The sequence below is a fragment of the Saimiri boliviensis genome, chromosome 1 (genome assembly GCF_048565385.1).
Source record: "Saimiri boliviensis isolate mSaiBol1 chromosome 1, mSaiBol1.pri, whole genome shotgun sequence".
NCBI classification, from domain to species: Eukaryota; Metazoa; Chordata; class Mammalia; order Primates; family Cebidae; genus Saimiri; species Saimiri boliviensis.
In genome coordinates, this window is record NC_133449.1 from 18,218,793 (window position 1) to 18,243,845 (window position 25,053).

General features: G+C 39.4%; 1 long non-coding RNA gene across 1 annotated transcript in view; it reads left to right on the top strand.

Moving 5' to 3' along the window:
• Nucleotides 1-25,053, top strand: part of LOC141583678 (uncharacterized) — a 322,485-nt gene that overhangs the window by 139,924 nt on the left and 157,508 nt on the right. The window lies entirely within an intron of this gene.

The window sequence follows — 25,053 nt, forward strand, 5'->3', positions numbered from 1 at the left end:
GCACTTCCTCAAGGACCTAGAAATAGAAATTCCATTTGACCCAGCAATCCCATTACTGGGTATATACCCCAAGGATTATAAATCATTCTGTTATAAGGACACATGCACATGTATGTTCATAGCAGCACTGTTTACAATAGCAAAGACCTGGAACCAACCCATATGACCACTGATGATAGACTGGACAAGGAAAATGTGGCACATATACACCATGGAATACTATGCAGCCATAAGAAATGATGAGTTCATGACCTTTGTAGGCACATGGATGAATCTGGAAACCATCATTCTCAGCAAACTGACACAAGAACAGAAAACCAAACACCACATGTTCTCACTCATAGGAGGGTGTTGAACAATGAGAACACATGGAAACAGGGAGAGGAGCATCACACACTGGGGTCTGTGTGGGGGCTAGGGGAGGGACAGTGGGAGTGGGGGTGGGGAGGTTATCGAGTGATAACATGGGGAGAAATGCCAGTTGTAGGTGATGGGGGGATGGAGGCAGCAAACCACATTGCTATGTGTGTACCTATGCAACAATCCTGCATGATCTGCACATGTACCCCAGAACCTAAAGTACAATTAAAAAAAAATCATGGAGAATCAAAACTTCCTGCAGTTATCCTAGCATTTTCTAAGATTTTGTCTTCCTTCCCCTCTTCTCCTTCCTTCTTTCTTTCATTCTTACTGTTTTTAGTAAAGTCACTTGACCACCTGCCTTCTGTTAGATCATTTATTCCATTGTATTTAACATATTTTAGTTTTTTTCCTTACTAAAGTGTGATACATGTAACCTTTTCTGATTCATGACCTAGCAAACCCAAAGAAACTTTCTGAAATTCTAACCCCCACACAGCCTTCAGTTGGGTGGTAATTATATTATTCTGTACTGCACTAACTGATTCAGTGTTTTCATTCTCACAGGAGCCTGCAGGCCCCACCTGTCTGCTGGGGAGAGACAATCTCATAAAGCTGCCAATACTATGATTTAGCTGAATACATGTTTATTAATTAATCTTTCATCATATTATAATCAAAGAGTTCATTCAGTTTATGACCCACCTAATGAAGGATTTGAGGTGTCTGCTCATCAGTTTGATGTTTTAAAGACAAAGCTAGGAGGGAGTCATTAGTGTGTGTTTTACCCCCTTGGCTCAGGTGAAAAGTGGAGCAGGAGATGTGGTAAAGAAAATAAGAGAAAATATTCATTAAAAATAAAGTTGTCGTGTGAACCACATACACATTAGCTTTGAGCATAAATGTTTTGTGATAAAAAGCAAAATATTTTAAGTCTAATGAGCCTCTGGGATCTACAACAGTTCTTTATCAAAGGCCTTTTTCAGTGATGTAGCCAGCAACATTATCATCCAAAGAATTTGATGTAGTTCTCTGAGTTATGGGAGTGTAATTATTAATATGGTGTGACTGAAATTCAGAACTTTTGAGGGCCTGCTGTTCATTAGTGTGCAATAATGGACATTCATAGCACCTTTCATGACATTAATGTTATGTCTTCAGATCTCAATTTTATGATTTATTTGTGGTTAAGATTACAGTTAGTCAAACTGTTTTTTTAGTTTCCTTTCTTAATACATTGAGGGTAGATATAATTATTATAATCTCAGTATATGCTTATTTATTTGAAAATAATTGTATATTTTTATAGGGGTACAGTGTGATGTTTCAATATATGTATGCATTGTGTAATTATATAGGACAATACATAACCTCCAGACTGAAACACACCAAAGATTTTAATGAATGAAAAACAAATATAGTGATATTATGTATGTATGCATATATATACACACATAATATTTACACACACACATATATGTATGGGGGTGTATCTATCTATCTATCTATCGATAGCTTTAGCCAATCGATAGATAGATAGATAGATAGATAGATAGATAGATAGATAGATAGATAAATTGGCTAAAGCTATAAAGTATGTGACACCAGCTGCTAAAAGAAAAATTTTTAAATTGTTACTTTCCCCAGCAATTCTCTGCCCTGTCAAAGCTTTTCTCTGTGGTCCAGTGCTCAGCTGCCATTGGACTGAGATCCAAATAAGTTTAGGGAAAGAGACAGTACACTGACCTTTGTTTGCAGTTTCCTTCCAACTCTACAGCAAGTTCTATTTCAGCTCCACAATCAACAAATAGCTCTGAAAACCAAATAGGCCACACCGTTGGAAGCCAGAGAGAGTAAGGCCAAAGAGAAGTCCCAAACGAGGGAATATAATATCTTCTTATTTCCTTGGTGGAAATTTCCAGCCTTCACATTCATCCATCAGGATATCCTCCTTCTCTGCTCTTATCACTCAAATCTTTCTGCTGTTCCAGTGTCCACCTGAAGATGACACAGCTGTATCAGGCTGGCTGATCTTTTATGTTGTGTCTACATTCACTGCTTTCTCTATTTCCTTTCCTTTGTGATATTTTCAGCATCAGGAAGCTTCACTCACCTTGACCATTGTTTTCATACATTTGGGTTTTAGACACAGGATTGTTTAATTTGACTCCAAAAGGATGGACAGGAAGGAAAGCAGACAGCAGAGATATCATTCACTTCCTAACTGAGTCATAACATTCTACTTTCATGACTTTGTCACACTACAGAAAAATGCAGGGCATTCATTTGAAGAAAGGTAAACAGTGAGACTGACATGTTATCTTATTCAGGGTCTTCATTCAAAAGGTAAAGACTAAGCTTGTTTTTGGAGGGGATTTTTTTAACTTTTCTGATTGCACATTTTCCTAATAAAGCCCAGATTTGGCTCAAAATGAATGTGCAATTTCTTAGCATTAAAATTATTTCATGAGTTGCTTAAGTATTAATAGAAATCACTCATTTCACTGTTTTGATAATAGGTCTGCAGAAATTAAGCTGCCTGATTGATGCTTCAGCATTGCTACTGAAACTCTTGTATGTGTTTGCCTTGGATTTTGTTTTATTTCCTTTTTGTGCAAAAGCTCTGGTGCTGAACAGATCTTGCTATCAATATTGGCTTGGCCATGTACCAGCTGCATAGCTTTGGGCACCATAATGAGCTTTCCTAAGTCATGTTTTCCTCACTACTATGTTGGGGATGCATAAATGTATGTTGTTTAATTTTAATGACTAAATGAGAAAAATATACATTAAGTGCTTAACCCAATGCGAAGCACATAATAAGCATTCATTTAAGATAGCTGCTATTCCAATTAGTGTCTATTGGTGTTGGGTTTTCTAGACTTTACACATTCCTTAGATCACTGCAATATGCATGTAATATAGTCTGCACTCCAGGCATCCATAGTTATTTTAATTATCATGTCAATAATTTTTATTATTTGTGTTTCTTTCATATGCTATATAACATTTTAAGAAAAGAATAATCTCAGATAATTATATACATTATTAAATTTATAAATATATATATATATATATATATATATATATATATATACATACATCTATATATTCTGTATATCGTGATGTCCTGACATCTTAAAAAAAAAAAAAAGCTTTTCAGTCTGGGAAAATACTAGCCAATACTTAGGGATAACAAGAGGCCCAGCTTCTGGTTCACACACCCCAAGGAGCAATACTCCTCTGCTTTCATCATTTCAAACCAAGACAACAGGCAATTAAAGAGGACCCCTATAGTTAGAGCCCTGAGCATTATTTAAACAAGACAATCCTAAACTGCTAACCCCACCCTGTCTTCCTTTGCTGAGGAAACTCCAGTAAGGACTGTGGCTGAAGTGCTCCCCTCATTCCTGACTGCTGCCTCCTGACCACATTAGTGCTTTCTCCAGTGTCCTTAAGTAACATGCAGTGACCCTCAATCTGGGACCTATGAGTGCTCTATATTTCCCCCTTCCAAGCCTCATTTTTGTTTCTCCCGTGGGTGTACTGACCACATTTACAGTTTTAAAACAGGTAGCATGCAATAATTTCTCCCAAAGTCAGAAAGCATTCTGTAGTGTTATATCACCTATAGAAGGGCTGAAGTCAACAGCTCCTGTCTGTCCTGGTGCTGGTGATCCCTGAGGCCTACTGCCTGCTTCAGCATCTACCATCCAACCTCAGGTCCAAGAGGAGATAGGTTTGCCTCAGGCCTACAGCTTTCTTGATGTTATGTCCTCTGTGTCATGCTTCCCCCAACGGGGATTCTTATATGCTTGTTACTATTGACTTGTTTTTTCAGCTACCTATTCAGAAGGACCAAAATAGGAGAAGAAAAACAATGTGATGTCATGACTTAATGACTACCTTGAAGTGTTCTGAAAAAATGATTAGTAAAGAAAACTAATGACATAAAAGCCCATCATGCCATATTAGGAATTGGGGTGAAGGAGGGTTCACTCATGAGGCATGATTAGAAAGTTGGGTGGGTAGTACTTTGGGCTTATGTTGGGAGTGCATGAGGAATGGAAAGGATTAAAAGGCAGAGTGCATGCTTCTCAAACTGCTGTGAGACAGCATGAAATTATGTGCATAGTGGATTCTTACTATACACTTACTGGAGTAATTGATAAAATATTTTCCAAATCTCCCAAAATTTCAGTTTAGCAGTTTGCCATGTTTACTCTAGGTTCCAGCATTTCTTACTAATGGTTATTATTTTCAGTCATATTCAGCTTTTTAAAAGGAGCGTGATCTCTTGGGCTTTGTGGGGAGGAAGCAGAAGAATGAGAAGTTTAAAATGTGAGAAAAGGTTGATACAAGAGAGGCTGTTTATGAGGTGAAAGAGGTGCAAGAAGGAGAGTGACCCCTGCCCAACAGCCAACAAGAAGACAAGTACCCCATGCTACCAACACAGAGAACAGGACTCAGTCAGCAATCTTAGTACATTTAAAAGCAGTGTTTTCCTCACAGCTTTTAAATAGGAGCCCAGCCTAGCTAACACATCAGCCTCAGTCTGTGAGACACTGGGAATCCAGCCGAGCCTGGGGAAACCATAGACCTAAATAACTCAAATACAATACGTGGCTATTTTAAGCAGGTAACTTGGTAGTAATTTGCTATGAAGCAACAAAAATCTAATAAAAGGGGTTATCAAAAAATTAGTGAGCATATATTAAAATTACCATTGTAATTAGTTAATTTTAGTGAAGGTACTTTGAGGTTATGCAAATATTTTATTTCCCCATTTCCAATCTTTGTGACTTCTATTTTATTTTGTTTTTTGTATTTGTATTGTCGTACCTCCTGGTTTTCCAGTGTGATGCTGAATAAAAGTGATGAGAGAAGACACTCTTGTCTTATTCCTGATCTTAGGGGTAAAAACAGTATTCATTCATTGTCACCATTAAGTATACTGTCAGCTATAGACTTTGTGTAGATGCCTTTTATTAAAGTAATTATCTTTAATTCCTAGTTTTTTTTAATTCTGAGAGTTTTTTTATCATGACTGAATGCTGCATTTTGTTGAGTGCTTTTTAAATTCTATGTCTATAGAGATAATTACATGTTCTTTCTTTTTTAGTCATTTATATAGCGAATCTTATTGATTTATTTTTGAGTGTTGAACCAGCCTTGCATTTCTATAATTAATTACCACGTGTTCAAGATGCGGTTTCCTTTCAATAGTATTGTTGGATTTAATTCTATATCCTTTTTTTATTATCTTGATGCTATATGAGAGATATTTTTCTATAGCATTGTTTTCTTGTAATACTTTAGTTTTTATATTATAGTAATCCTGGACTTATTAAATGAACAGAGAAGAATTATTTCTGCTTTTATATTGTGGAAGAAGTTGTGTGTAATGACAGTATTATTTTCTTAAATGTTTATTAGAATTTGCCAGTGCAATGTTCTAGTTGAATAGTGAATGTTGGTGAATGTTTCATCTACTTTTACAGATGTATTATATTGTTTTGGGTGCCACTATTTTTGTTTTGATTTCACTCAATGCGCCACGTACTTTAAATTTCTCTAGAGAAAATTTGTGTCTAGGATCGAGGTGGGGGGTTAACCAGAGCAATGTCTATATGATTCTGAGATTTAGTTCTTACTTTGGTGTCTTAGGCTCTCTTTGCAGGCTCTTTTCCTCTTTAATCTTTCTCTAGCAGTATTCTTCCATTATCTGTTTTTCCAAGGCAGCTTGGTGGTGATGAGGTGTGATTTCTGTTCTAATTACAGCTTTGTCTTAGGTTTGTCCCAAGTTCCTGGGTCTTAGCACTGTGGCCCTCTCTGTCCTCTGCCCTTGCCCTGGTTCATCTAGGGATCAGCACATTAACTCTATTCCACCCCAGGGACAGGATTGCCTCCACATACATTTTTTCTTCCTTCAGCTGCATTGAAGGTCTTCCTATGCCTTCAGACCATAGTGTTGCCCTTTTCCCTCAAATAAAGGCTTCTGTTTTGTAGTGGGGATGGATATAAGGTAAGCATCCTCCTGTAAGGCCACTGTTTCTGTCATTCAGGTCTGCACCATGATAGGCCCTTTTTAGGGTTCTTTTTGATCTTCTCAATGAGCACCTGGGGAATCTATGCAGAACAGTCTGAACTTGCCTAATTTCTGTGACCCGCACCTCCCCCAGAAATTTACTCTTTCCTACCAACCTGCACTTTGCCTATGCTAACTTGTCAGCTATTCAAGTTGAACTCTTAGTATTGACTTTCGATTGTATCTATCCCAGGTGAGTACATGTTCACAGTTTCTCTCTCCCTGCAGGTACCATCTCTCCTTACATATTGTGTCAGATCTCTGCTATCTGATGGGCTTGGAAGATGCTATGAATTTGAAGTTAGCATGGCCCTTTTTCATTGCTTGAATGCTGCTTTTTCCAGCTGTCTTTATTCTTGGGCTAAGGTTGAAGGCAATTACAGTTCACTGACACCATGTTTTAAGAGTCATTATTAGCTGTTATTCATTGCTTCATTCATCCATTCATGTATTTAAACACGATGAAGCAATTTTATTCTATTTGTATTTATGTCACTACCACTTGTTCTAGGAACATAAATGCAAATGGAATAAGACTGTTTTCTCATTAATCTGCTGTCTGTGTGGAAAGAGACAGCCTAAAGAGCAAGCAGTTATCCTAGAATGAGATCCAAGGCATGTGCACCGAGGAGGCTGATGGAACTGAAAGCAGGGTAGTGTTGGTGCTCTTCAAAGTGATCAAGAATATGCCAGGAAGGCAAAAGTGACAAAGTACAATTTTTATTTTTTAGTTGAGATAGGGTCTTACCTGTCACCCAGGCTGGAGTGCAGTGGCACATTCACGGCTCATTGCAGCCTCTACTTCTTGGGCTCAAGCAATCCTCCTCCTTCAGCTTCCTGAGTAGCAGAAATTACAGGTGCCCACCACCATGCCCAGCTAATTTTTGCGGAGATGGGGTTTCTCCATGTTGCTGAAGTTGGTCCCAAACTCCCGGACTCAAGGGATCCACCCACCTCAGTCTCCCAAACTTCTGGGATTAGAGGTGTGAGCCACCATGCCTGGCCTAGAAGTGAAGTATAATCAAAGGGAACAGAATATGCAAAGCACAAAGCATGAAACAACAACAAATTTTTTAAATTTCAAGTGAGATAGTGTTTCTGAATCACAGGGTATAGATTTCTATAGAAGATAGCTTTGGTTGAAAACTTCATTCTTTATTTTTTTCTTTGTACTAAGCTTTTTGTACAAAGACCCAAATTCTTTAGAAATCTCACGCTTATGCCATCCATTCTCTATTCAACTGACACTTTTCCCAAGTACGTAAAACCACCTAAATTTGCCCTTTTGCCACCATTAAATAGCTATGGAAATTTATCTATTTTGTCTCTGCCTTAATATGCCCATCTGTCTATTGAGATAACGGTCCTTTCCCTGGTTCCCTCACAGGAACTGAGTGAAGATATTGTAAAACCAAGGACAAGAACATACTGTAACAAACAAAAAAAAAACGCCCTTAAAATGGAATACGAATAGATTTTTACCCATGCCAAGAAATATTTTCTGAATTCCTAGATTGATTAAATGCTCCTTCTCCGTGCTCTCATAATACCCTTACTTACATCTGTTTTATCACTTATAATATTTTATTGAAATTGTCTGTTCATGTGCATATTTCCTCCAGTAGACAATAAACTTCTTAGATCCAGGAACCAGCACATATTTATCTTCATACTTCTCGCCCTTCAGTTTATATTACGTATCTGTTTTGTGAGCTAACATTCATCAGTAAAAAAGTTGTGTCTCTCCAGAAGCAGCTTAGTTTCTTGGGGTTTCTTTGTGGCCTGTATCACCTTCTATTATATATGAAGAGAATAAGTCAGGCCCCCGATGGCCTCTCTGGGCAGCACGATGCTGCATCTTTCTGTAAAGATACCACCCATAAAATCTGTGCAGGTAAGGAAAACTTTCTCTCTCCTTCAAAATAAGCACGATATTTCTGAAACTCCTTAATATCAAAGCTTCTCATCTCCTGAATAGAAATTGGATGAAATTCAAATAAAACCATAAAATGGCAGTGCTTCAAGGGTCTTTAGAGATTGGTAGTAAATTCTGTTCTGAAAACAGTTGTTGCCAGGAGGCAGAAGAAGGCTATGAGAGAAATAGACATGATAACTTGCTGAGGACAGGGCATGAAAGACGAGGATCCAGTTCTCTCATCTTTAGTTTTTCTGCATTTTGCCAATGGTCAACTTTAGTCCTTTCTGTCGTTCAAGCCTGAGAATAAAGTATTCCTAGTCTGGGTGTCACTGAGAGCTTACAGCATTGCTAGACTTCAATAAGAGGGGATTTCCTCAAAAGGCTACCCCAGTGAGACCATAGGCATATGAATTAAGTACATGTTTGGATGCTAAAGACCTACTTTAACTTACTCAGGTCAAGGGTATACATTTGTTCTGTAAACCCATGAAAGGCTGCTTCTAGGTAAGAGAATCAGTGATGGTGACTGAAAGAGTCCAGGGGTTCCCCTCCTCTTTCTGTGGGTTACTCCATAGGCCCTGGATGTGTCAGGACATGGTTGGCTGGCATTCTGGAGACACAGTTCTGGAGAGTTCAGTCTTGGGTCTGAGTACACCTTTTATGCCTCAAAATTTAACGCTTAACTCCAGCAAGGGCGTTGTAGGTCTCCCTCCCCACTCCAGAGCTGTGACACAGGAAAGGGGCACACCCCAGGGGTCACAGCAGAATTCCAGGAGGCCTCCAACTGCTTGGCAGAATGCCCAGCATGCATTTCTTTCAACCAGAGAGAGAAGACAGATCTTTGTGGGAACGAGATTCAGAAACTCAGGAATACATTGGAACCAGGCCAAATGTTGAATCCTGAAAGAAAAAGAGAAACTCCAGGCATTGGACAGATGTCCCTGGCTGGAACAATTGAGTTACATATATACATGTATGTCTATATATACTCACATGTGTTTATGTATATGCACATATATTTATTTAATATTTCATAATTTGTAATGTTCAGACATATAACAGTTACACTCCAGGAGGTGGATTCAAACAAAGTCTTCAGGAATCTGAAGATTTTGCCCAATGATCTTTAAACTCTGTCATTGGAAATTAAAACTGGAAGAAAACTTAGAAATGAACCCTGGCCTTCCGCTCCTGTTTTGTGGATGAGGAGAATAAAGCCTGGGGAAATGATACTACTTACTGGGCATCAGTGGGAAGAACTACTGGGAGTTTTTCCTAAATTCAGTGCAGAGAAAGCCTGATGCTCCTCACTTCATTTCTCTGTGTGAGCCCCTCTGGATCTTATGACTGAGGGCTCTTGTAGCCTAACCTGTGTGTGTAAGGGCTTACTCATACAAGATCTCTACTTTTGTGGAAAGCCAGGACAACTGTTCACTTCTGCATATGTCACAGGAGGAAGCTGGAGTTTAGAGAGTTAAAGTGATGCATCCAAGATCCTCTAAGAAATGGAGGACACTGGCCAGGTATGGTGGCTCACGCCTGTAATCCCAGAACTTTTGGAGGCAAAGGTGGGTGGATGACAAGGTCAGGAGATTGAGACCATCCTGGTTAGCACAGTGAAACCCCGTCTTTGCTAAAAATACAAAATATTAGCCAGGCGTGGTAGCACAGGCTTTTAGTCTCAGCTACTTGGAAGCCTGAGGCAGGAGAATCACTTGAACCTGGGAGGAAGAGGTAGCAGTGAGCCAATATTGCATTACTACACTCTAGCCTGGGTGACAGAGCGAGACTCCATCTCAAAATAAATAAATAAATATATATAAAAGAAATGGAGGACGGTGACTTAAACCAAAGACCATCTGCCTCTCAGTCCATTACAGCCTCTCAATGAGAAGTAAAACCAATTTTAATTGGGTTAGGAAGCCATGAGTGTGACTGCCCTAGGCTTCTTGCCAGGCTCTCACTAAGGTCCCTGCAATTTGGCATTGCTGATTCCTTAGCATTGTGCAGACATGGCCGGTGCCCTCTGTGTGCTTTCATTCTTGCTGGTCTCTCTTCAGGGCATCTCCTTTCTTCCCACCCATGAGTCCCAGCTTATAGGCTCCTGGGTTAAGACTTGACAAACCCCTCTTCTTTCTTGGAAGAGAAATTGCTTTTGTCTTCAAGGTTCTTTTAGAAGCTTGTGTGTACCTCTGTTTCAGCAGGTATAAGCTAGGCTATGCTAGAATCACCTGCTTCTCTTGACTAAGGTGGGAATGTGTGCAAATCTTCATGTGTCCTCTGCATAAGGCCTGGCACATCAAAGGTATTCAATACACATTTGATGAGCAAATATAACATGAATATTAGCCCAGGAATATACGTTCTTTAGACTAAAAATCACTAACTACATAGTACCTTGCACAGAGTGAATGTTCCCAGAATGTTCCATCAATCCAGACCTTGACCAGCATCCTCTTTCTTATTGCATTGTCCTCAGCAAATGACATCTGCCTTTCCAGGTTGCTGCCATCCTGGTCGTCTGTTACTCTGCTCCTCCACTGGCCATAATGACTGAGAACATCAGAGGGGACAATATTTTGATGGAAAATATTTCAAATAAGCGTGAATACAAAAGTGTTTCAAGAATAAATCAAAACAAAGATGGGAAGCTCTGGTCTCTCCAGAGCTCACCTAAAAGTCCTTTTACAATGAAAACCCTGAGTGCATGGTTGATGTGTTTGGCAAGGGTCTGAATGGATAGAGAACCATGGCTTTAGGCTACTTCTGTTGGTTTTTGTGACCATGTTCACAAGCAAAGCTATAAATCTTACAACATGGAATACTCTGTGGTTTAAGTGAAAGCTGAGGGCTGGAGGTGGAGAGATCTTTCTTCCAGATCCACTTAATGGTCTAAGATTCAGCTGCTCTTTGATCTTGGAGTGGAGATTTGGCTTTCGTAGAGAGTACACAGGTGGCAAGATGTAAACAAAATAACATCCCAGGGCCTTCATCAGGTCTTTGGAAAACAAAGTGGAAACATGGCTGGCTCTTGAACTGACTGGATGTTAAATAATGACTCTGACACATAGTGAAGTTTTCACACCCTCAGCCATTCATGGGGGCCTATGACAAGACGATGTACTTCTAAAGGTTTCACTGGCTTTTCCCTTGCTGACCCTAAACCACACTTATTTTTGCACATGAGGCTTTAGTCACGAAGGAGAAAATGTGCATCTCTGCCCTGGGTTTATTGCTGAGCCTTTCCTGGCCATTCTCAAGATCCATCCCAGAGTGAGTTCTGTGGGATCAATGTGGGAAGAGAATTTTTTTTAAAAGTAGTTGATCTTTCTTTCTCTCTTTCTCTCTCTCTCTCATTTTTCTTTCTTTGTTCCTTCCTTCCTCTTTTTCTTTCCCTCCCTCTCTGCCTCCCTCCTTCCTTCCTTCCCCTTCCTTTCTTCCTTCCTTTCTTCCTTCCTTCCTTCTTTCCTTCCTTCTTTCCTTCCTTTTCTCTCTTCGTCTCTTTTCTTTCCTTTTTGTTAATAGAAAACAAGAACACAAGAAAGGAATGGGTTTGAGAACTCTTGTCTTTTTCCATTTTACCATCATGGAGGAACTGAGTCTGGAACTGTTTCTTGAAAACCTGTCCTGTCTCTGGCCCCATGCTCACTGATTTTTCTGGAACTTCTATATAGGGCCTCCAGTGCCTGGCAGCAGCTTAAAGGGAGAGCTCTGTGCAGAGCAAAGGCAGGTTTTATTAAGACGTTGGCTGAGATGGGACCAAGCAGTCAGAGGCAGAGAAGGAACCATCTCATTCACCTACCTCAGGACCAGAATCCTTTCTCTTACTTGGGGACTGACTCACTCCTGACCTCACCCCTGTTCTCTTATGAATTCCTTTAGAGCAAGAAACAGTATTTGTGTATTTTGAGAAGTCAAGGGCCGGTGTTAAATGTTCCTACCTCTGAGAGAAAGCACATTGCCTTCCTCATTGTCATGCTGGGGAAGAAACCCCAGCTCCTCCGTGTGCTCAGGACTCCAACCAGGCCTCCTTGGTGCCAGGTTCTCATCCGCACCGCACCCCTGAGAACGAGCAGCAAGGCTCAGCTGCAGTTAATTTTCATTTGCTGTTTGTATATAAATGCTTTTAGGACTTAAACTAAATTCAGATCAATTAAACTAATGTTGTTTGACATAATATTCCTTGTTCCAAAATCAATATCCCTTCATTTGACAGGACTTATTCTTGAATTCAGGATGTTTATTGTTCTTAAAGCTTACCTATAGACCTGGCTTTTGTCTTTAATGATATAAAACAGCTCTTCTTCACATACTGTATGCCAGTGTGTAATGGGGCTCAAATTTCTCTGGTAAATATATTTAATTGTACCATCATGCCTTTTAATCTTAGCAGTACATGACCACTCTTTCTTTGTCTCCATTTGTCTCCTTAGTATTAAATACATTCCTTTAGTGGTGTCTGTTTAGAAAGAACTGGGGTGAATGAAAGAGCCAGGCTGAGATTTGCAGTTTGGAGCTCTCTCTTTCCAAAGAGCAGGGCCAACAGAGGTCTCCCAGGCTGGCTGTTTAACTGTGGCCACTTATTCTTCTCCAGACCCCCAACTCCCCCTCTGACCCAACCCAATCATCATCAAGTAACATGTAGCTACTAAAACGCACCATGTTTTCTCATTGGTCTTTCCCCTATGCCCTGCAGCTCTTCTTCACCCTGCTTTTGGCTCTTATAAATCTTTTTCTGTTTTCCCTGGCCTTTGTCCAGAGACAGGCCTTGCGTGGCTCTGGGGAGAGAAGCCTGAGGGTCATTTATCACTTGAACAGTGGGAATGGGGGACTGAACGGTAGTTTTTTTGCTGTCACCATGGCAAAGGTCTGTGCACAGTTACCTAATTGGAAGAAGCTGGCTCCAGTTCCCATAATTGCCCCACCTTGATAACTGCCCAGCTCAGACTGGCTCACTTCATGGCAAAGGAAAGGATCCGTGGGGAGGAAGGACCTCTTGGTGATAAAACAGGAATGGCTTGCAATGTTTTTCTTTTTTTTTCCAGGCTAATAATATTCTTTAAATTAATAGTTATTGAAATGATAGAAGCTGGCATTTGTGAGAGCTTTAATCAGCCTCTGAAATACACCCGACTTTGCTCTGTGACCAGCCTTCAGGCAGGATGAAGCCTCATGAAACCTGAGCTGGGCTTGCTTGTCTCAGTCTTCCTACTGGAAAGGCTCCTGCAGCAAAGTGTGCCCAGACCCTAGGAAGGAAGCCGCTCCGCCCCACTGCACACCCTGCACCACATGCACACATACACACACATGCAGACATATACACACCCCCACATACACATACACACACAAACACACTACATGTGAATACACATGCACACACATGCACACATACACACACATGCTCTTTTTTCTATAGTATTTTTCAAAGGAGCATAGTTTGAGATCACAGAGGTTTGGGTGAACTCAGGAATCTATATTGGTGAGGTTCTGGGGGAAAGCAAGTGAGAAAATAAATGGTTTTTGCTACTGCATTTTGTTTTCTGTCAACCATGGACACAGCTTGACTTTCATTCTGCACAAAAAATGTGACTTTATTCTCCTAGGGATTGGTATCTCTCTCTATTCTCTTTGCTCTTCTTTCTCTCTACTCTCACATTTGCTCTCACTTCTCATTTTCTTCTCTTTCTTTTCATCCCTCTGCTCTCCACTTGTCTGCTGTATCCCATCTGGAATAATATCCTGTGTATTGTGAGCATGGATACAGTAAATCCTTCATAATGGTAAGCTGGATGTGATGGTACTGGTTAATACATGCTGCAGGGAAGAGCTTTCCGACAGTCCCTCTCTTCAGCAAGCCACGCTTCTTCCCTTGGGATACCTTTGATCATTTCCTTGGTGACTGCACCTGGCTGCATTTTCTTTCCATTCCTCCAGATTTCCATTCCCTCCAGCTGATTGCCTTGCTCTTATTTGATGAGTCCTGTTTCTGGGGTGATTTATACTGGTCCTGAGAGGAGGTACTTCCCTGCCCCATTCTGGAGAGAAATTTCTGAAGGCCCTTTGGCCTCTCCCTCAGCTCCACCCTGAGAAGACTCTCAGCAGAGACCAGGGTAGGAGGCCCTGGGTCTAGTCAGAGAAGGCAGTGAGGGTGCCTGGCTCTCACCCTCATGACCTAGGAAAGATCAGGAAGAGGAAAGCCTGTGCAGAAGTTGATCTAGAGATGTGTCTCCTGTACCACCCCAGGGAGAAGAGCCAGGACCTGTTGCCATCCTTATACCTCACAGATGGTAAGTGATTGCATTTATGTAATTTTCGACACTGCACATAAGAAAATAGTGTTTTTTAAATGTTATTTAACCTCCACCATTTCCACGTGGAGGTTGTCATGCCTGTTTCACAGATGAGGAAAGTGGGCCCTGGAATAGTGACTTGTGCAAGAAGAAAGAATCTGGTCCCAGTTTCCATAATTACCCCACCTTGATAACTGTGCCCAGCTCAGACTTATGAGAACGGTTCTCGGCTTAGAATTATGGGAACTGGGGCCAGGTGGCACAGTTATCAAGGTGGGGCAGTTATGATTCTTCACTCCAGATTCTTCACTGAGGTCACTTGGTGAGTATGTGGAGGTGCCCTGGGCTTCCCATGCCTCTTCCATGGCCCCTCCGCTGTGTGGTGTTGTATCCCTTTTTGATGTAGAATCCCCATTCTTGGTCTCTGCCATTCTTTTTGCTTCCCTTGACCTAAAGTACTTGACGTGGGCTTACATCTTAGAAGAGGCTTAGCCTGGTCCAAAGCCAGGCCTTCCCAGAATGCTGGCCAGAGGCTACCCAAATGGCTGAGTGAGGAGAGACACTGTTGGGACAGGCGGTCCAAGGAGCAATGCAGTGGAGCAGCCCTCAAGTTCCCAGGCAGCAAATGGGAGCCTACCACATGGTTCTTATGTCCTAATCAATGTAGTGCTTGATTTATTTCGGGCTTTAGAATTTTCGGAGGCATGTGTGGCCTCCTTCATAATCCCTGGTTTAGGATTCTACTTACCTAACATCCGCTGGGTGGAGATACAATTAAATAAGATTGGATTGCACATATAAAATAGCCTTGTTCAGCATGGGGCACTTGGGAGGCCCTAGATAAATATCAGACTGAGTGCTGCCTAGGGGAAGATTTGCAGGTGACAGACTAAAAAAAATGGAAGGTGGGGATACCCAACTCTAGTTTAGAAGATAGTTTTGTGCTCATGTTCACTTATTTGACTGTCTCTAAAAGCTGGTTGGTTCAGAGACTCTCAGAAGGGCTGAAATTTGAAAGAGGTGGAGTTCTTAAGGGAATTCCACTTAAAGGAATTTGGGTAATAGATACCAACTGGACACTTGGTTGATCCAGCTTCTCTCTGTATGAGGAAACTGATGTTTCAAAATGATGCAATGAAATCTAAGGAAAAGCATAAAGATGTTAAAATATGGAGCATCTCTAAGATAATTGGTTTTAACTCAAATTCAAATAAATCTGAATACAACTTTAAAAACAATTGTTAATCCATTATTTTATTTCAGCTTTACCACAGCCCTCTAATGTAGCATTATTATTGTTCCCACACTATGGATGCAAAAAATCTGAGATTCAGAAAAATGAAGTGACTTCTCCAAGGCAGATTACAATTGACACGTTGCAGCCCAGCTGTGCAGGATATCCCCCTCCTCTTTCTTTCACTTAAGCACTCAGACCTGATAAAAATGTCAGAAAGATGAAGAGAACAGCATAAAGTCCCCATGAGTATTTGAAGAGATTGACATCAAGTTTGCTTAATAATGAAGTTAATTAGACATCATCTTGAGTTCAGTCTTTGGTCACACCCTTAATATGATACTGGGCATCTAGTCCATATTATATGGGTATTAGGATAAATAAACTTCTAAACAAATGTAGTATATTAACTTTTTAAAGAAGGGAGAGCTTAATAAAGAAACCAGAAGTGTGGTTGGAAGCAGGGGAGTGGGCGATGAAGATGAGAAACAAAATGAATATGAAGAAAGAGTGCAAGTGGAATGAATGTTCTCTTAGTGATTTCCATGAAGGGTTTGGTGTTCTCCCTGGTAGCTCAGGATTGCAAAATCCAAAGCCAGATGGGCTTGTCTTTTGCATTTATGGACCATCCTCAATCCCAAAGTTTGCTTTCCAATAGCTTCTCATAGCATACTTGGCCTGTAGCACTGTTCTCCTTTAATTATAAAAAGCCAGTGCACTATTAAGAAAAAGCCATGCCATATGTTTCTGATTCATTTAGAATTGAGCCCACAGCCTGCTGTTAGCTAAGAGAAAGGCAATATTCAAGAACTCATTGTAATACATAAGCAAGGTTAGCAAGAACCCTCGTAAGAAACAAGTTTAGATTTTGCTGGGAATAGTGAATGTATGACTCCTGAGCGGTTTGGGTAGGATTTGGAACTCAGCCACTGTGAACTGCAAAGTGAGGAGTGTATTGTGAAAGGCATAACTTCTTCGGTCTCGACTGAGGATCAATCTTTGTCAAACTGGAGCTAGTTAAGTCTCAAGGGAGCAAGGGGAAGTTGTAATTTAGGAGAAAAAGAGCTGTTACCTAGGGCTGCTATTTACCTTACAGTAAATATGAGGGAACAGTGGTTAATAAAATAGTTTTATATTTTTCTTTAAGAAAATAGCCATAATGTATGAAATACATCAGTATTCAGGCTTTAAGACAAAACAATAGACCTTGTGATTTAATTTAAAAAATGGAAAATCAGAGAGCAACCTTGTTTCTCTTTCCTTGTTTGCAAACTTTTTACCATCTAGCTATTAATTGGGTCAGTTTTTGAAGAAGGAGTATTTATCTTTACTGTGAACCATTTTCCCCTTTGGGCCCATTACGTTAAACATTGCATTTAACCCACACCTTAGGAGAACAAAGTAATATTTCTGTTGGTTTAAACTGTCAGATTGACTCATATAATGGAAAACTGGCTAACTGGAAGTGGAGGAAGATATTTCAGTTAAAACAAATATCCCCAGGAAAAGATTAGCTCCAGCCTATTCCCAGCAGCAAACTTTTGCCTGTCCCAGGTGTATGGAAAAGAAGAGGCTGGCCTGCTGGAGGCTCCTACCATGAAGCTGCTCCTTCTGTCTTCTAACCTCACACCACCTCTTATTGAAGAGACCCTGAGCAAAATGGCAAAGAACTAAGCAGTTGGTTTCTTGCCTCCCAGCTTTTCTTTTGTTCCTTTGTGCTAATCTAAATCTACTTTTTGTTATATTGTGTGTGTGTGTGTGTGTGTGTGTGTGTGTGTGTTTGTTCGTGTGCTGTGTTACTGTGTATTTTTTCTTCTGAATGACAACGCAAATCTAAGTTTCCATGTGGAATAAGACTTCATGACATCTTATGGGAATGTTAGAACTTAGACCTTACCAGTATGTGGTATTATGGTCAGAGCTCAATAATAATTGCTGAATATCATTGAAAGAATCTTCAGTGTGTTAAAAAAGGGTAAGACACAGAGTAGAATACTGGGTAATAGTATATTTAAGACTTTTGCCACTGATTAGTCATTAGGTCAGGTCTCAGGGCATTTGTGAAGCAGCTGTAAGAATGGTTACTTCCAATTGTTGTGTAAGAATTAATGAATTTATATATAGGTAAATCTAGACATATAGCAGGCTTTCAATAAACAATTATTTGGTTAAAAATTGTTTGGAATACAGTGTTGCATTTTTGCATAAAGTTGAGACTACGTGGGTTTAAATTCTGACCATTTAACTACTGATTTAGTTAAGTCACTTAACATTTCCAATTCTTAATTTCTTCATGGTAAAATAGAAATAATTTTACCAATAATTTGACTCACTTAAAGGATTGTTGAAGGATTAAATGAGTTTTTGTGGGTCTATATGCATATGATATTGAGTAAGGTCAAGACCCTCAGGACTGCTTCTCAAAATATTCCAGAAGCATCATCTTCAAGGAAGTCCAGAGTTTTGGCTCATAAGATGACTTCAGTGACTATGTCTTTAGAAAAGATGAAGAGAAAATCAATGTTTACTTTAGTCGGTTATAACCTGAGAGGAAGGAAAACTTAATAACTTGCTAGCAAGACTAACTTCAACAGTGACTTATACTGGCAGATCAGACCAAAACTATCTCGCTTCATTCACTATGGTTGAAAATAAGCATCTGCTTATTGTTGTAAATGTGCAGTATACTGAATGCCAGAGAAATCCAGCAACTGATAGTGTTAATTTTTCCTACACTATATCAGTCTTTTAAAATTTTAGTATAAAATATTGAATATAACATTGCAATAATATTTTCTTTTTGATAAAACTTCAGATCTATTCTTGTATTTCAAGAGTTCACTTTATGAATAGTGTTACTCGATTTCTGCCCTGGCTTCCAGCCAAATTTTGCTGTTAATAATCAGCCATTCAACACTAGACCAAAATGGTGCTTTTCAATGAATGTGTTTAGGCATTTGGTCAATTGCCTAAAAATAAGTACTGACATAGGTTTGTCTCTGTGTCCCCACCCAAATCTCATGTGGAACTAAAATCCCCATGTGTCGGGGAAGGGACCTGGTGGGAAGTGATTGGATCATGGGAGTGGATTTCCCCATGCTATTCTCATGATAGGGAGTGAGTTCACACGAGATCTGATGGCTTAAAATTTGATACTTCCCTGCTCTCTCTCTCTTCCTTCCTCTCTTCCTCCCTACCTCCCTCCCTCCCTCCTTCCTTCCCTCCTTCTCTCTCTCTCTCTCTCTCTCTCTCTCTCTCTCCTTCTGTCATGTAAGATGTGTTTTGCTTCCCCTTCACCTTCCACCATGATTGTAAGTTTCCTCAGGCCTTCTCAGCCATGTGGAACTGCGAGTGAATCAAGCCTCTTTCTTTTATAAATTGCCCAATCTCAGAAGTTCTTTATAGCAGTGTGAATGTGGACTAACGCAAGTACTCTATGTAAGAATATTTTATTCTCATTGGTAGAAGGTGATGGGAAGTTTACCTAGTGCCTCCAACATCAGGGCATACAGGAGACTGTTTACTGAATTAATTGTCTTGGGTTCCCAGCAAGTTTATTTTCATCTCTGCTGTGATTTGCCCATTGATGAAATGAGAGGAGAGTTAGACTCCACTCTTCTAACTTAACTCTCCTAGTCTCCCTGAACACTCCCAGTGGGTCCTCCCTCAACAGCTGTGGATGCAGTGCAGACTCAGGGAGCAGCATCCCACATTTCTTCTAGATCAGCTCCTTATTCTTCACCAAATTCTTCACCCAAATTCTCAGGTAAGTAAAAAAGACCAAGAGAGAAAAGATAAGCCCCTTCCTGATGAAATAGTGACATGGATATGTGTGTGTGTGTGTGTATATATATATATATATATATCTCCCCAAAGAACAGGCTAAATCTGTCTAAAATAATTTAGCATGTCGGCTACAATATAAATGAAATAAAATCTCAGAAGGACCTAGGTGGGAAACTATAGGCTATAGGAGGCAATGGTACAGTGACAAGAGGTGGCACAGAAAATCAGTGCTAGATATAGCTCCTTTTTCCTTATCAAAGAAAACAATAGAGAAAACTTCCCACTTATTGATCTCTATGTTATGAGCCTTTTCTAAATATCCAACATACATTTTATATTCATTACAGAACTGCCAGATGTATTTTAAAACATACCTTCTATTGCTTCAAGAGCTGAAGTTTAGAGAAATGAAAACTTGTGCTGAGATCTCACAGCAGACCCTGAGCATGCTGCTGGTGCTAGAGCCAGACTCACTGGACATGGATGTTGGTGTCATCTTTTATGCATCCTGTGGTCTCCAGCATGTTTCTCATCTGTAGAATGTAGGTGATTATAGTGCACATTCCTGGGTATTTAACTTTTTTTCCCTTTCATAGTTTTTGGAAAAAACTCCATGCAGAAAAGTTGGACCAATAAACTGAAATATGTTAACTATCAGAGAGGCTGGTCTAGGACATTTACATCTAATGAACTCTGTCTCAGGAGCAGAGACTACAGACCATAGGATTTAGCCACTTCTCACCACTAACTCCTAAAAGACTGATGTGGAGGACTTGAATCTGTAGTACAATTTAAAGGCTTTAGACATTTTGTGACAGAATTAGCCCTAATACTCATAAACTTTGAGGCCATGTATCTCATGGAGTTCATGGAGTTGCTAACTTCCATCAGTTAGATGAAGGGAAATTTTCATGTTCCAATTTCAGCAACAGCAATCTTTTCTCTTGCAGAGAACCCTGCTCTTGATGCTGCTCTGCTTGTATTGGGAATGTAGGATATGAATGGAATAGTGAGCCACTCACTGGCTGCCTTCTTTCTCCATGCAGAGCTCTTCCTGGCTAAACTAGAATTAGAACAAAAAGGTCTGTAAACATCAATCTGTCATGAGTCTGAGTGAAAAGGAGAAAAGGGGGATCTGATTAGAAGAAACAATTGGGGAATTTTGTGTGTATCTTCTACATCAGTAGTTCTTCCGAGTCAGGCAGAGTTGTAGCCAGGGGAATGAATACTTGTTTAATTTACTACAAGTTTACCTGAGATTAAGGGCAAGTTGAATACAGCCAGTATCTTTTGTTCCAATATTGACTTAGTCTTGTTGTCACAAATCAGCTATTGATATTTGGGGTTCCCATTAGTCTCAGGGAAGAGATCTAATCCTTCTTTCATGTTTGTTTATATACCATATTTGGCCGGAGCTTGGGATGCACTTTTCACCTTGGTCTACAAGTAGAGAGGCAAACACATGACCTCAGCACTTGAAGTTATCCTGGCTGGTCACTCTCTGCTGTTTGTTTAATTTTGCTTCGACTCCAGCCTGCCTCCTAATCCCAGGTATTCGGACATGTTACAAAAAGAAAGAGACTCTGAGATCAAAGCACTGGTCACGATTTTACTAGAGGGCACCTCTGAAAGCACTTGTAGGCCTGTGTGCGTGGCTAGCACTGTGATCTTTAGAAAATACTTTGCTCTCCCAATTGAGGCCAACAGATTTATCACTCTCTGGGTCCCAACCCTCCAGGTCAGGCTAGGGTTATTTTTGTGTATTGTGTGCAAAGACATGGTAGTTCTTACAGAAACCTGAAGAGCAAATATTTAGAACATGCTTGAGGGATAAAAGGGACTTCTGAAAAGAAATTTTTATTTTAGCGTTTCCTATAAAAATAAGTTAACTTCATTTGTCATCTGCTTGGGATCCTTGTCCCTGACAGATTTCTCTCTCAGCCACCAGAATTGTAACAGTTCAAGATGATGGATGCTTTTGTCTTCTTTGTGGAATTTGTGTTTCTGCTGTGTGCCAGGCTAAATCTGTTACAAATGAACTCTGAGGGACACTCTAATTGTTTTTGTTTTATTGGTTGTATAAGGTGTGTTTCAATAAAGGGGGAGTATCAACAAATGCAATATAAAATATCTTTGTCTTTTTCTGATTTTGTTGAAAAGTTGGTGATGTTAATATGGTTTGAGAATGTCTGTTCATGTCTGCAGACTAGGGAATTGGCAAGTATATAGTACACTAATTTAGAGGACAGAATTTTGTAGACTTAAATTCAAATCCTGACATTATCTATGTGACTTTGGGGAAGTTATTTTACCTTTCTGGGCTTCAATTTCAAAATCTATAAAGGGGAGTAATATTGGTATTGACCTCATGGAGTTATTGGAAGGATAACATAAATGTATATATTTCACATTGTATTATATTTTACATAGAATAGTCAATTAAGAATTGCTTATTATTATTTACCCTCTGAGACCTGCATTTTGCTTCTCACGGATGATCTTGACTTTTACTTTACAAAGGAGATTGAAGGTCTACCATGTTTTTACCTCGAAACATCTCTGTATATCTATACATTACTTTTTTAAAAGTGTTAAAATCTTATATGTACTTTGTGCCAGGCTCTGTGTGAAGCCCTTTATGCATATAGATCATTTACTACCCATTCCAACCATGGGTCAACTTCATTTACCTTATGAGAAATTGAGGCTTAGCAGGGTTAATAATTTGCTGGTATCATGTTGGTCATAGGTGAACAAAAATCCCCTAGTTCCAGAGCCTATCTTCCTAACCCTGGTCCATCTTACCTCCCTTCAATGTATTAGAATTTGAGTTTTATCAATGATCATCTTGCATATTCATTTTTTCACTTTCTACTGGTACTTCAATATCTTTCTAAATGAATGTTTAAATTTTTCTCAAATTCAATTAATCAATAAATTAACCAATCAATTCTTCATTAAGCACTTATTTAATAAATATCTTCATTAAGCACTTATTTCTAAACTCTTTGTGTTCTGGTTTTTGTCCTACTGGCCCAGAAAGTAATCTCTCAGTGGTCACAATTGAGTAGAAAAATCACTGTATATGAGCGAGAGAGTCTGTCAGGAGTCAGCTTGGAAGCTGTTGCAGTGGCCCAAGTGAGAGATGTTGGTAGCTTGGACTAAAGTATTTGTAGTAAAGATGGTGATGAGTAGTTATATTTTATGATATTTTAGAGATATGAAAAAAGTCCTAAGGATGCACTAAGTGATTTGATGCAGGAGGTAAGGGAAAGAAAGGGATATAAGAAAATTATGTGTTTTGTTGTTTCACTTTTTTCTATGAGGAGGTTATTGGGTGGAGCTATCAATGGATTGTAAAGGTCTAAAGCTCAGTGAGCTCAGTAAAAAGTTGTCAGTATGAAAATATGTGAAGCTATAGATGTGATCCCTCAGAACAAGGACGAGGGCTTGGACAGCAGCGTCCGCCACCACCACCCCTCCCCGCTCCCGGCCCCACGCCAAGTAAAGAGTACAATCAGGAGTGAAGTAGAGAAGAAGGTAGCAATGTGTAACAAATTTAGCAATCAGTGAGGCCAGAGGAAAATGATGAATATTGTGCTGCCAGAAATTATATATATACTCCTTGAGATTTTCCAAGCCTTTTATACTGGGGGAAACTGCTATACTTTTATATACTCTGCCTCCACTGACTGCAAGGCTCTCCTTCACTTCTCTGCCTGGCAAACTCCTATTTCTTCAAGACTTAATTCAATTTCTCTGGAAGCCAACTTTGATTCCTTACCTCTTAGATAAGTCTTTCCATGGCATTGTATCCCTACTTCTATCTTAGCCCCATCCATGGGTACTTTGGATAGTATGATCTGTCTTAACTAAATTCCTGGTTCCATTAAAGTGAGTTATTTGATTATAGTGGCTGAGAGTTTTACTCTGAATCTCTAGCATTTGGCACAGTGTCTGTGGGAAGAATACTTGACTATTGCTGGTTAAATAAATGTTTGTGTAACAACTAACTTCCCTTGTGAGCTTCAGTATTTAATTTCAAATATGTAATGTCTGTCTGAGAGCTCCACCTGGCAGCCCAACATTGAGATTTACCTGTATCTCAAATTCTGCACAACTCCAGTTGAATTTACTTACCTTTCTTAAGACCTCCTTCTTCTATCTTGTATTACCGTGTTATATTCTCAAATACTTCCAGCTTGGAAACAAGAAACAGCTTTTGACTCTTTTTTCTATATAGCCATTATGCCACTATTCCTGTCCACTTTTTCTCAATATTTCTTAAATCTGTATGTTGTTTCTTTTTCTTTATTAGCAACTTCCCAAATGCTGTAGACATACTCAGATACACAGCCAGGATTGTAGTCCATTCTGCCTGACTCATGAAGTTGTATCACCGTTCTGGCTTATGCTTAGGTAATAGGGAGCCTTTGATAATATGGGAATCAATTCCAAATAATGTAATTTTCTGGAACACTTTGGAAAGGAAAATACTCTATAGACTCTTGTTTTGTCTTATGTCTGAAACATAAACCAGCTATTTTTATGAAGCATTGACAGAGAAATAGATCGATGGACTGGTTTATTTCCCTCAGTAGTATGCAATCTTGCAACTGTCTAAAGATATAAAAATTTATACACTGAGTAAAGTATTTTTATCTAGAATATTTTTGTTAAAAATGATTAAATGCATTACATATGATAATTTCTAACTTCCACTCCCAAAGTTCTATTCTACTCAGTTTTGATGTCTTCTCCTCAAATTAATTTGCTTCCTAGACCCTCATCCTACCCACAGGGTAAAGTTTATAATTTTGAATTTTAATATCCTTTTGCCTTAACCCTAGGTGATATCCAATGAAGGCATGGTAATAGAATGATTAAATAATTGGATGTACATATAGCTTAGGAAATAATATATTCACAGTAGTACCAATTAACTGATCAGTATTTTTCCACTTTCTTGCCATTTATCTGTCAAGTAAAGATAGAGAGCTGGTTACTTTACCACATTGTGACATTGATCCAGTACTAATACATACTCAATTTCCAAAATAATGAATTCTTACATCCTTCTTTCTTCCAGCCTACCCAAATAAGTTACTTTGATTATAAATTTTCCTCAAAGTCATTGGTTCTACTACTTTATTTTATATTTTCCTTTTAAAAATACGTAGTTCAGGCATCTGTTTCTTGCTAATTATAACAATTGCCACTGGATGTTCACTTCTGTTAATACTATAACAACTAAAGTATACATATATGTCTATATATATGTCTATATAAGTGTGTGTGTGTGTGTCTGTGTGTGTGTGTGTACATGCAATAAAACAGAAAAGTTTGACCAATAACAAGCAGAAAAAAAAAGTCAATA